Here is a 13,612-nt window from a genome sequence, read left to right as displayed (position 1 = left end):
CCTGATCTTTCTGACGGAGAGCAGAGTTTTCCATCCCGGGTCACTCAGAATCAGGCAGAGTAGCGAGTCGGGCTCCCAGCCATTGTCCTAGGCATCAGAGTCAGTGATACTGACCCATCACAGAACCAGGTAAAGCTCCAAGAAACGTTCTGGGTTAGCCAAGATTTCATGTTGTCAGCAGTGTTCTGACCCGGGCTACAAATGAGCAGGGCGCTGGTTGATTCTGGTGGAGCCGGCGGTTAATTGCTTAGCAATTACTGAAACCCAGAATGCTGCTACAGCCACACGCATAATCATATTTGGATAATTGCCTGGTATTTAAAGGGACAGGGTCATGGAACGGAGCTTTTGATCTCCAAATCGCCCCTTGCAAGGTCAGTAATTAGGGGCAATCTTTGGCTCCTCTCTCGTTCTCTGCAGAGAGGCCAAGCACTGAATGAATCCGCAGTTACACACTAGAAATGTGAATGGGCCCCTCCACCGCCCCTGCTCTCAGAATAAGAGTCGTGCGGGTATCTTGTCAGGGTGGCACCTTTTACAAGCACTACATTCTGGCTGCAGTCTCACTGCCAGCTTGCAGAGGCCAAACTGAAACGCTGTTTGGATTGAGAAACAGTCTGTGCCCCACGTTTGAATCCAACTACACTGAAATCTGTAGCCATATGCGAATAATTAATAGCAACCCCCGTGTGTGACCCAGCAGCAGTGACTATGTGGAAACTGTGGACTATGTGGAAACTCCCCCTGCAGAAGATTAACACACACAGCCTGGGGTTCACTATTATTCCCTTTGGTGATTTGCACAGCTCGGACGGGGGACCTCTGGGTAGGGTGGGACTTGTCTGCTACACAGATACAGTAAGGGTAATTTATAAGCACTGAGGGCCAGTTTCTGCCCTCGGTTGCACCCATGATACGCTGTAAACCAATGGAATTGTGTGCGTGCCACAGAGGGTGGAAGGCAGTGCAGGAGCTCCTGCTGTCAAGGATATTCATTCCCCCCCCCGCCGCAGACTGATTGCACTGTTTGTTTCTGCAGTTGCATGGAGACTAAGAACATAAGAACAGCCACTGGGTCAAACCAATGGTCCATCTAGCCCAGTATCCTGTCTCCCAATGCCATATGCTTCAGAGGGAATGAACAGATTAGGGGAATCATCAGGTGATCCGTCCCCTGCCATCCAGTCCCAGCATCTGGCAGTCAGAGGCCTAGGGACACCCAGAGCATGGGGTTGCATCCTTGACCATTTTGGCTAAAAGCTGAAGCTGGGCCTGTCTGCCATGAATTTATCCAATTCTTTTTTTGAATCCAGTTATAGTTTTGGTCTTCACAGCATCCCCTGGCAATGAGTTCCACAGGTTGGCTGTGTGCTGTGCGAAGAAGTACTTCCTTTTGTTTGCTTTAATCCTGCTGCCTATTAATTTCAGTGAATGACCCCTAGTGCTTGTGTTATGTGAAGGTGTAAATAACACTTCCTTATTCAATTTTTCCACACCATTCATGATTTTATAGACCTCTGTCATTTCCCCCCTTAGTCGTCTCTTTCCCAAACTCACCAGTCCCCGGCTTTCTAATCTCCCCTCATATGGAAGCGGTTCCATTCTCTGCTGAGGGGCAGCTCCCAGCTGTGGGTTAGAATACTGGGTTTAGTCAGAGAGCTAGAGCAGGACAAAACAAATAGCCTTGGGCCCCAGGGAGCAGCTCCTGGGTGGGACGGGGGCCCCTCGGCACATGGATCTCCTCAGGCCTATGCACAAAGATGGTCAAGCTGCCTCTGCACCGATTCCTCTTCATCGCTCTCTGGCGCTGGGGATCCTTGAGTGGCGAGGGGCATGAAAGAGGGGGTGAGGGAGATGTGCATGGACCTATTGCTTGGGGGAATGCGCAAAAAGACAGTACTCTCACTTCTAAGGAGCCCCTCCCCCCTGTGGGGTCCCTCCCACAGAGAAGTCTGAGGGGTGGCCAAAGATGGGAGCAGGGACCCCAGAACCGATGCAGAGGCAAAGGGTCTCTGGCAGATCCCCTGGGACTGTGGGGTTTGAGGGGAGAACCCTCTGCTCCTTTGAATAAGTCATCTCTCAACTCCTCCTCTCCCCACGCTGAAAGGGAGACCCTGCGGGAACTATATGCAGGGATTTCACCGTGTTTCCCCCTGGAGGGGTGCAGGGGGCAGAACTGAGGGGGGGGTTTTCTACGTTACAGGGTCTGGCTTTGTCCTCACCAGAACTAAAAACCCCAATTTCCAGTTTCCTGCTCCCAGCTGCACTGCACTCCCGTCTGCTTTAACGAACTGCGTGAGCCTCCAGTTGGGCATCCTGTCTGTGCCGCTGAGTGGAGAAAGCAAAGGCCAAGAACAGCCATTCGTGGGCACAGGCATTGTGGTGGTAAGTGACTTGTTTGCATAAAGTACACAATAAGACAGCAATGTTTAGTACAGCGTGTTCTCCCGGAGCGGCCAGCAAGCCTGAGCATGTCTTGGCGCCCACTCAGCAAGCTTGTCCATTTCCTCTTGATTTATTTCACACAAGAATATCATCTTGCCATCCCGCAGCTGGCTCGTGTTATGTGGACACCCCTCCCTGCAGCCTGGCCCACATGGGCTGAGATGCAACCGAGCTGTTGTAAAGGGAAATGAATGGCCTGATTGCTGAAATCTTTCCCCAGAAAAGTGATTACATTTTAGTGTAACCTGAGGCTTCCCTCCGTGGACGTGCATGAACCCCAAAGCATTTGAACTACAAATCCCTGAAGCCCGCATTTCCTGTGGCCAGCCTTGCTGGTCGGCCCAGAGGTTGCTTTCTCGAGGAGAATTCCAGGGGGTTTTGTGGCAAGGCAGGCTTTCCATGAACCAGGCCCACTAGCTGTCCTGGGCTACAGTCAAGCTGGGCTTAGGCCTGCGCATGGTCAGATTGCATCGTGCTCACCAGCTGCTGTTGGTCTTTGTCTGGCTATGGCGACAGAGCAGATCTCCACGCTAGGGCTTTCAGTGGCCATTGCCAGCACTGGGGCTGTTGACAGGTTTGCAGGCTTAGGCAGAATTTGTCAGCGCTGCAGCTGAGCGATTGTTCATGGGCTCTGAGGGCTCTCCCAGGTAGAGTAACTTCCATCAGCCCCTTTTAGTCAATTTCTATTTGTGGCCACTAAGGGGGGCAGTGATGTCAGGGAGTAGCCGCTGACCCTCAGGGGCTGTTTAACTTGCTCAGTGTTTTCAGAGACTGGCTGGGGTGAGAACTGAAACTCCAGCCAGCTCAGACCTCGGTGATGCTGGTGGGAAGGGGAAACCGACGAGGTGATCTCAGCCAGTTCAGGTCAGAGGCTAGTTTGCCTTTCCTTTGGGTCTAAATCCTGTATGGTGCTGTCCCCATTTGTGGGAAATGTTGGCCTTGAAAATCCCTTCCCATTCCGAAGCGGATGGAAAGACCAAGAGACCCAAAACCTTCACCAAAAGAAACATTCCGACGAGTTCCAATCCGGGAATGTTCAAATGTAAAACTGCAGTTTTCTCAAGAATTGTTTCATTCTGATCAAAACTGACAAGTTTCCATTTTGATTCTCCCAACTGAAAAATCAAAAAATTGATGGAAAGTGACATTTTTCCTGTGGAAAATTTTGATTTAGAGAAAACCACATTTTCTGAAAGGAAATTTTTTTAGTCACAAAATGTCCTGCACCTCTAGGCCTAGTGGATGTGGGCTGCTTTTGGAAGTCATAGAATCATAGAATATCAGGGTTGGAAGGGACCCCAGAAGGTCATCTAGTCCAACCCCCTGCTCAAAGCAGGACCAATTCCCAGTTAAATCATCCCAGCCAGGACTTTGTCAAGCCTGACCTTAAAAACCTCTAAGGAAGGAGATTCTACCACCTCCCTAGGTAACGCATTCCAGTGTTTCACCACCCTCTTAGTGAAAAAGTTTTTCCTAATATCCAATCTAAACCTCCCCCACTGCAACTTGAGACCATTACTCCTCGTTCTGTCATCTGCTACCATTGAGAACAGTCTAGAGCCATCCTCTTTGGAACCCCCTTTCAGGTAGTTGAAAGCAGCTATCAAATCCCCCCTCATTCTTCTCTTCTGCAGGCTAAACAAGTGGTTTGAGCTTTGGCCTGCTAAACCCAGGGTTGTGAGTTCAATCCTTGAGGGGGCCATTTAGGGATATGGGGCAAAAATTGGGGATTGGTCCTGCTTTGAGCAGGGGGTTGGACTAGATGACCTCCTGAGGTCCCTTCCAACCCTGATATTCTATGATACCTGCTGCCTTCATTAGCTCATGTTATCATTTTGGCTGGGATAGCTCAGTGGTTTGAGCATTGGCCTGCTAACCCCAGGGTTGTGAGTTCAATCCTTGAGGGGGCCATTTAGAGATCTGGGGCAAAAACTGGGGATTGGTCCTGCTTTGAGCAGGGGGTTGGACTAGATGACCTCCTGAGGTCCCTTCCAACCCTGATATTCTATGATTCTATGATCCCAGCTCCCTCAGCCTCTCCTCATAACTCATGTGTTCCAGTCCCCTAATCATTTTTGTTGCCCTTCGCTGGACTCTCTCCAATTTATCCACATCCTTCTTGAAGTGTGGGGCCCAAAACTGGACACAGTACTCCAGATGAGGCCTCACCAATGTCGAATAGAGGGGAACGATCACGTCCCTCGATCTGCTCGCTATGCCCCTACTTATACATCCCAAAATGCCATTGGCCTTCTTGGCAACAAGGGCACACTGCTGACTCATATCCAGCTTCTCGTCCACTGTCACCCCTAGGTCCTTTTCCGCAGAACTGCTGCCTAGCCATTCGGTCCCTAGTCTGTAGCTGTGTATTGGGTTCTTCCGTCCTAAGTGCAGGACCCTGCACTTATCCTTATTGAACCTCATCAGATTTCTTTTGGCTCAATCCTCCAATTTGTCTAGGTCCTTCTGTATCCTATCCCTCCCCTCCAGCGTATCTACCACTCCTCCCAGTTTAGTATCATCCGCAAATTTGCTGAGAGTGCAATCCACACCATCCTCCAGATCATTTATGAAGATATTGAACAAAACCGGCCCCAGGACCAACCCTTGGGGCACTCCACTTGATACCGGCTGCCAACTAGACATGGAGCCATTGATCACTACCCGTTGAGCCCGACAATCTAGCCAGCTTTCTACCCACCTTATAGTGCATTCATCCAGCCCATACTTCCTTAACTTGCTGACAAGAATACTGTGGGAGACCGTGTCAAAAGCTTTGCTAAAGTCAAGAAACAATACATCCACTGCTTTCCCTTCATCCACAGAACCAGTAATCTCATCATAAAAGGCGATTAGATTAGTCAGGCATGACCTTCCCTTGGTGAATCCATGCTGACTGTTCCTGATCACTTTCCTCTCATGCAAGTGCTTCAGGATTGATTCTTTGAGGACCTGCTCCATGATTTTTCCAGGGACTGAGGTGAGGCTGACTGGCCTGTAGTTCCCAGGATCCTCCTTCTTCCCTTTTTTAAAGATTTCAAATCCATATAGCATTGATGACCATGTGTGCATTTGTCTACCTGTGCTTGGATGGGTGTTTGAAACCTTTCTTCTCCCAGGCCAGCTCCCCAGGTGTACTTCAGCCATTGTTGCCTCCAGTCCAGATTATGATGATACACTCTCTCTCACTGTTTCTGAGCACCTGCATCTCTATAGTCCAAGGGAAAGGAGGATTAAAGATTACACAGCTTCTCTCTGCCCAGAGATGGATAATCAAACCTGCACTGTCTTGTTTATGTCACATGGCAGCTCCTGCAGCCTGTAACCTCCTGTATATCCTGTATAGGTAACCCCACTGATTTGAAATCAGCGTGGTCTTTGTATCCTTCCCAATAGGATACATTAGAGTTGGCTAAAATCTTTCAGCCAAAAAACTTTCTGGTTGGAAAATGTGATTTTTGTCACAATCAGCATTGTTGGCAAGAAAATGTTGATTTCTCCAGTTTTTCAAATTGAAAAAATCCAAACTGTTTGTTTGGTTTTTGTTTTGTTTCAAAGCAACATTTTGAAACAAGAACAACCACAAAAATCATTTTGCTTTTACTTAAAATGCAATTTCATTTTGGTTTTGGAAACCCAGAAATTTCAGTTTTCCATTTGATGTGGCTATTTTAGTGTTCCCCACCCTATTTCCTTCCAATTTTTATTTTCCCCTTTTTCCCCCACGGAAGAAGGGGAGGAAAAAGGGAGAATGAGGGAAAAACATTTTTCTATGTGGTTTGATGTTTTGAACTGAAAAAGTGGGTGTGGGGGGAGGAGGAAAGGGGGAAAAGGGGGAATTTAGAGGTATCCTGCATTTCATTTCAAAGGGTCTTGCAGGAAAAGCAAAATTTTACAATGGAAAACTTTGAAAGGGCATTTTTCCCATGGAAAATTCTTCTGGTGTCCTCCTCAGTCTTCAGAAACGCCTACTCCTGAGAACCGGAGATTAGCGTCTTGTTAGCGTTGAACTTTAGCAGTCAGCAGTACTTCTTCCCTAAGGCATCTCTGCTGGTTTCTACCACTGGCAGACATGACCAATGACTTGTACCAGTTCCACTCTAACTACCAAGACTGACGTCTTCCAGAATCTAGACATCACGGACTGAGATGGGAGACAGCTTTGCGCTGGCAACACGTTGGAGCATTTATCAGACCCACATCCAAGTGAAATGAAAGCCGGTGGTGGTGTCAGTCCACGGAGTTTAGATTTCACAACAATGGGCTTGATCCTGGCTGAGCACCCGGAAATCCCCCTGAAGTCAGTGGTGACTGAAGAGCCGCAGTACCGCACAGAGCTCTTAGCGTGTTATATGATTGAGTGACACCTCGGTCACCATGCCCGGAGCCTCAGCTCCTCGTCTACTTACGCCATGCCTGCCAGAAGATGCTGATGTGGCAGGACGGTTTTGAGCTGTGTGAAAAGGGGCTTTGGCCTCTCCCTGTTTTTGGTCAAAGAGGAGAGATGGCAAATCCAGGGGAGATCCCCTCGGCAGTCTGGCCCAGAGTTAGTAGTGCAAGACATAGACAGAGTCTCTGATGGACTCCAGCCTTGGTCTTGAATGAAACACTTTGGGGCCTAGGGCAAAGACTCTGGGAAGGTCAGAGTTCATTTTTTTCCCCTCTCAGCTGGGTTGGCTATTTTTGAGAGTGTCCCTCTATTTGATCCTCCTGTCCCTGTTGGAATAGTCTTATAACAGTACAGAGAACATTGTTCCTAGAGGATATTTACACTAGAATTCTAGGCTGTGGCTATTTAAGGAATTTTATAGGGTGGTTTAAAAATTCTATATGAAGTACGTAACTTAAAAAAAAAAAGCTATTTCTTTTTAGAGGAGTTTCCATAGACCCCTATTCAGTCAGTCCCTTTGGAATTGAGAGGAGTTTTTAAGGGGCATGATACAGTTCTGCGTGATACTTTCTGTAGCTTTCTCGTTCGACACACTGTTTGTATCTGATGCTACATGCCGAGACATAGTTTGTATCTAAGGGTATAAGTTACCAGTGCAGCTCCATTAATTTCAGTAGGGTTACTCTGGCATGAAATAGGAGTACCACTGAGGTGACTTGAGACTCTTAAATCTACCGACTTAGAATGGGATCCAGCTGAATATACACAGCTCACTCCTCCCAGCTGACAACCAGCAGTTCATAAGTGTAAGCAAACAAAAGTTTACAGTGCTACAAGCTGTATCTTTAAAGCAAAGATGCCTGGCTGAGGGATGCCAAGATTCAGTCTGGGGCTTGTTTTAAGAATGTTAAGTTCAAATATTTGAGTAGTTTTTACAGTAAATACAAGAAAATCAATCAGAACCGAATGAACTGGTATAGTTCAAATGTTAAGTATCAAATGCGGATGCCAAACTGACATGAGAGAGAGAGAGAGAGAACAAGCTACAGTATGAGAATCTTCCCTGAGGCTAAAAGAGAAAATACAGAGACGTGTGAGCCAAACTGCAGGGCACATCCCCAACATGAAAGAGAAATGGGAAACCTGAATTAAAAATAGATACATGTGAAGATTTATTGGGGATATAAGGTAGGATGCAATTGACTATTGTAGGGTTACACATTTATGTAATGGGCATAACAAAAGAGAGAGATGCCACACTATTCATATTATAGACAATGTGCAAATAAGATGGGGAGGGAATCCTATAAATAAAACATTATTTCTACTTCTGTTGTGTTGTCCACAGTTCTTTGGCTTTGTTGCAAAGCATTACCCATATATCCTCCTTTCTGTAACTTCAAAATATGAGTTTATCCAGAACATCCTATGCAAAGTCTATCTGTTCTAGTTGGTATAGCTGAAACGGGGATTTTCAGTCTCTAACAATGGTATGTCACCCCTTTGCCAGAAGCCTGCATCTTTCGTTCACAATTTGAACCAGTGTACCAGGTTTTTCTATAAAGTTTTGCCACAAGATGGCAGACATGTGCCTATCACCTGAACTCTGAGTCTAACCAAAACTGAAGCCTGGTATTTGGAAACAATTTTTTTCCCCTACAGTTTTTTAAACTGTGATTTAGGCCTTGACTGCTACGTGCAATTCACACTGTGGTCACCCATGTCTGAGAGAGATTCTCAACCCCATTGATTTATTGCAAATATTTCACACAACACATGGCATTTTAAAGTTACTGTATGGAATTTCTTATGTCTAGTGACGTTCAGAAACTCACTTCATCAGATAATACAGATCCTCACAGCAAAATATGAAGTGAAAATATGAAGACGCCGTATAGAATTCAGTGCTTGGAATGCTGGAAGATTGCTTAGACAGAACGCTGAGCACTATGGTCCATCAAGACAATCAAGTTTAGTATGCGCCTAGGAACTTGGCACTTTGCAACGTGTTAGGAAGGCAGAAAACAACCAGCAGACACACATGGAGCCGGTATCTCAGTTCCTTTTAGAAGAAGAATGAAGCAATATGCTCTAGGCCTGTTTCCTTATGTCCGTGCAAAGGTGATAGTGAATGACACTGTACAATAGGCCGGGAAGGACCTCACGAGGTTATCAAGTCCAGCCCCCTGTGCTGAGGCTGGACCAAGTAAACCTAGACCATCTCTGACAGGTGTTTGTCCAGCCTGTTCTTACAAACCTCCAATGATGGGAATCCCACGACCTCCCTTGGAAGCCTGTTCCAGAGCTTAACTATCCTGCGAGTTAGGAAGTTTTCACTAACATCTAACCGAAAGCTCCCTTGCTGCAGTCTAAGCCTGTTACTTCTTGTGCTACCTTCCGTGGACGTGGAGAACAATTGATCACCATCCTCTTCATGACAACCCGTAACATATTGGAAGACTGTGATCCGTCCCCCCCCTCAGTCGTCTTCTCTCAAGACTAAACATGGCCAGTTTTTTAAACTTTCCTCGTAGGTTTCTAAACTGTTTAATACTTCTTTTGCTCTCCTCTGAACTCTCTCTGATTGGTCCACATCTTTCCTAAAGCGTGACACCCAGCACTGGACACAGCACTCCAGCTGGGGCCTCACCAGTGCTGAGTAGAGTGGGACAATTCCCTCCCAGGTCTTCCATACGACCCCGTTAATACACCCCGGAATATTAGTCTTTTTCACAGCTGCATCTTATTGTTGAGACTCATTCAATATGTGATCCACTATAACCCCCCAGATCCTTTTCAGGGTACGACTGCCTCGCCAGTTAGTCCCTGGTGTGTAATGGTACATTGGACTTTTCCTTCCTAAGTGAAGTACTTGGCACTTTATTGAATTTCATCTCGTTGATTGCAAACCAATTCTCAAATTCGTCAGGGTTTTGAATTCTTGGTCCTGTCCTCCCTGGAGCTTGTGGTGCAAGGTCATTGTGAGCCTGGGCTCGGTCGCTGTCTGGAGCTCCGCGTAGCTGAGCAGTTGCACGCCGCGCTGGTTTGGCTCTACCGTGCCGCTCTTTGCAGGGGCTGATGAATCATGAGAGGCCAGCGCTAGTCACCGTGGCCTCAATTCTGTGACCTTCACTCACACTGAGTAGCTCCTTACTCTGCACATAGTACCACTGAGTACAGTGGGACTCCTTGCAAAGTAAGAATAGCAAAATATGGCCATTTGTAAGTCGCATTTGTAGCCAAGCTTTGTCTGCATTAAATGGGTGTAGATTGCACGCGCATGAGATCTGGTTCTCTGCTTTCATTGTAGAGCGTGCATGCCTGTGGCCTGTATGAACGACAACAGTAATAGTTTCATTGTGGATGCATGAGTCAGCAGAGCAGGGTTTGCACCGCCAGAGTTTCGGGGCCTGTTAGGAATGGGGCTTTCTGAATCTGCAGTTCGGTTTGTGTCCTTGGTGCCGTTCTACCGGCATGTGTCCCCACAAAATCAATACTCCAATCAGCTTCTGTGGTTACTAGGAGAGAGAATATTTATCAGTCTTTGGCATGACTAGAAACCACCAGCTGCCCTTGGAGCAATGCAGGGTTTTGAAATGCAAGAGACCCAGGGGACGTGCCCAAGTACCCAGTCTGCGGCTTCTTGTTCCAACTCAGCTCCATGCCAAACAGAAAAGAGAGTCCCAAGTCAGGGCCTGTTGAAACCAATGGAGACTCTCATTGACTTCCAGCCTCAGGCTCCTTTGCCTAATTTTAGTTACATTCCTCACCATAGTCCAAAGCTGAGTCTATCCATCCCTCACCCTGAGAATGCCAAAGAACAAAATTCCCAGAGCGTGTCAGCAGCAGCCTTCACTTCAGCTCTGAGCCTGGCAGAGACCTGTGATTCGGGAGACAGCCAGGCTGGAGTGCGAGAGACAGACACTGCTCCGCTGAGGCAATGATTTGGTGCTTTGCAGGAAACTCTGCACTCACACTTCATAGTAAGAGCTGGGAAAGTTTCCAACCTTGAGCTTGCTGCAAGAGACCGGGAGCACGGAAGAGTCAGAGCAAACTCCTTGCTGAACATAAAACTGACCTTTCCTGGGAAGCTAGCAAAGGGGGGGGGGAATTATATTGTCCTTATTATTGTTGGTTCGTGGCAGCACCTGCCCAGTTGCAGGAGCTTTCGGGACTCACTGTCTAAGACGTCTTGGGGACATCCAAAAATCAGTTGTTTGTGTCTCAGAAATGCCTGCTACATCGAACAGGGTGGGGCTGCATCCAGGCCTCATGGATCCTATGAATAAATACTTAAAGTTCAAGGGCTCTTTTTTGGTTGCTTGCCCTGAAATGCAAAGGCACTTTAATAACCACTGGCCCAGTAAAATAGCGCTATTTAGCAACACGGTGAATTTGAGGAAAAAGTCAGAACATGAATGATATTGCCCTGTTCATCCGCCAAGACCCCTCCCATCACAGTTGCTGCCAGGATCAGTCCTTGAACATTTCAAAGCTGCCCACTGCACTTGTCCACTGCCTTTTACATCTGACTAGCTGCCTCTAAGGAATTTCCAATTTGCAATATGAATATTTGTCTCTGCAAGGCATAACATCATAAAATAATCTTGCAAGCGAACATCTAACACAGCAGGGATGTGAAATGTTTCTTGCCCCATTTCTTCCTGCAGTATTCATAGCTACAGCAATGACAGGCATGTTAGAAACACAGAGACTTGCTTCCCTCTTCTTTGCAGTTTTCAAAGCCTCATGCCACTGTTTAAAAAAACAAAAACAAAAGTACTAAAATAAAGCAGCCTGAAGTGAAGGATCCAGGATTCACATGTCACGTGTGATAGACCAAAAGCAAATTATTTCCTTTTACCAACTTTCTCTTTGGAGATGTGGTGCCATCCTCCCATATGAGGAACACTTTTCTCTGAGTGCTGTTATCTTGACACTGGCTCCATCCTCGGTTGCTTTGCAGCGCTGGGCCTGGGCACTGTTTCCTGCCTTGAGTTTCTGTCCACCTTATAAGCAACTCATCCAATTTCCAGGGATGGGGAAAATTGATGTAATCCCAGGAGCAGCAACCAATGCGTATTACTGATGGAGTGCATTGTTTTAAGAGGGCGCGTTGCCTTGAAATCAGAATGGTTTTACATTTACTCAGCAAAAGGAACGCCGTGCAGAGGGAGAATTGATTTTTCAAGAAAGCAACTGTTTCTGCTCTGGCTGGAAAATTTCAAAAAAATCAAAATGTTGATTTTAAAAAAAGGCAAAAAAACCAAACCCACAATCATTTTGCTGGAGTTTCTCCATTTTTGACCATCTTTATTTTCACTGTGAACCATCTGTAGGAAACTCCCAAACTTCTATTGTGCTGTAGCAGTCAGTTCTCCATGTCAGAAAAGTTTGATCACCTTCATCTCTTTTCTTAGTTTCATGCTAACTAGGGAATGTCTCCTGGGCACTTCCTCATTCAGTGACTCCTCATTCCTGCTGCTCTCCCAGCTCATTCGCTGCTGGAGAAGGCTGTTGGGCTGAGAACAGGGTACAGGCTTGGTCTGCCTTTTCAGCTGTCACCTGGAAAAACAGTTAATTAACGGTAAGGGGACAAGCCCACAATCATTTTATCTTCACACCCTCTTCCACTCTGCACACAATTGGGCCAAGGGAAATAGTTTTGTTTTTCTGCCATGAGGCACCAGCTGTGCATTGCTGGCAGCTGGTGCATGGATGTGGCAGCAGGTTTAAAACAAACAAAAGGAAAAAGAAAAGGAGGACTTGTGGCACCTTAGAGACTAACCAATTTATTTCTCCATACGGCTAAATGCAGTGCCTTGCATAATGACAGGTTTCAGAGTAGCAGCCGTGTTAGTCTGTATTCGCAAAAAGAAAAGGAGGATTTGTGGCACCTTAGAGACTAACCAATTTAGTCTCTAAGTTGCCACAAGTCCTCCTTTTCTTTTTGCGAATACAGACTAACACGGCTGCTACTCTGAAACAAAAGTATTTCTTCACACAACGCACAGTCAACCTGTGGAACTCCTTGCCAGAGGATGTTGTGAAGGCCAAGACTATAACAGGGTTCAAAAAAGAACTAGATAAGTTCATGGAGGATAGGTCCATCGATGACTGTTAGCCAGGATGGGAAGGGATGATGTCCCTAGCCTGTTTGCCCAAAACTGGGAATGGGTGCTAGGGGATGGATCACTTGATGATTACTCTTTCTGTTCATTCCCTCTGGGGCACTGGCCACTGTCGGAAGGCAGGATACTGGGCTAGATGGACCCTTGGTCTGACCCAGTCTGGCCGTTCTTATGTTCTTATCACAAAGGCCCAGCCAGCCAGGAGGAGGGGAGAGGTGCCTCTCCCTGCTATGGCAGCTCCAGGGCTGGAGGGCAAGATAGGCACCTCCCTCCCCCTCCCCCTTCCCATCCCCAGGGTGTTTGGGCTGGGGCTGGGTCCAGGCTGGGCTGCTCCAGCCGCACCTGGGACTGTGACTCCATGGCTGGGTCCGGGCCGCAGTAGAGTTGGGGCCGGCGTGCCCTGGCTGGGGCAGGTTGGGGGCCGGGCTAGGTTGGGGCCAGGGGAAGGGGCACCCCTCCCCTGGCTGCTCCCCAGCTGTGGCAGGTTCCCAGGCAGGTCCCCCGAGCACCTGCTGCGTGGCTGTGCAGCTTACGGGGAGCTTGAGTCGCCACCAACCAAAAAGTCCGTCAATAATGATCAAAATGTACAGCTAGGCACAGCGAGAGCAATGCTGCCTGCAGACTTCTTAGAGCTGGATTGAAGGAC

Source organism: Lepidochelys olivacea (genome assembly GCF_965140295.1).
Source record: "Lepidochelys olivacea isolate rLepOli2 genome assembly, chromosome: 9".
In the NCBI taxonomy this organism is placed as follows: domain Eukaryota; kingdom Metazoa; phylum Chordata; order Testudines; family Cheloniidae; genus Lepidochelys; species Lepidochelys olivacea.
The sequence above is the reverse complement of the archived record's forward strand: the minus strand, read 5'-3'. Positions refer to the sequence as shown.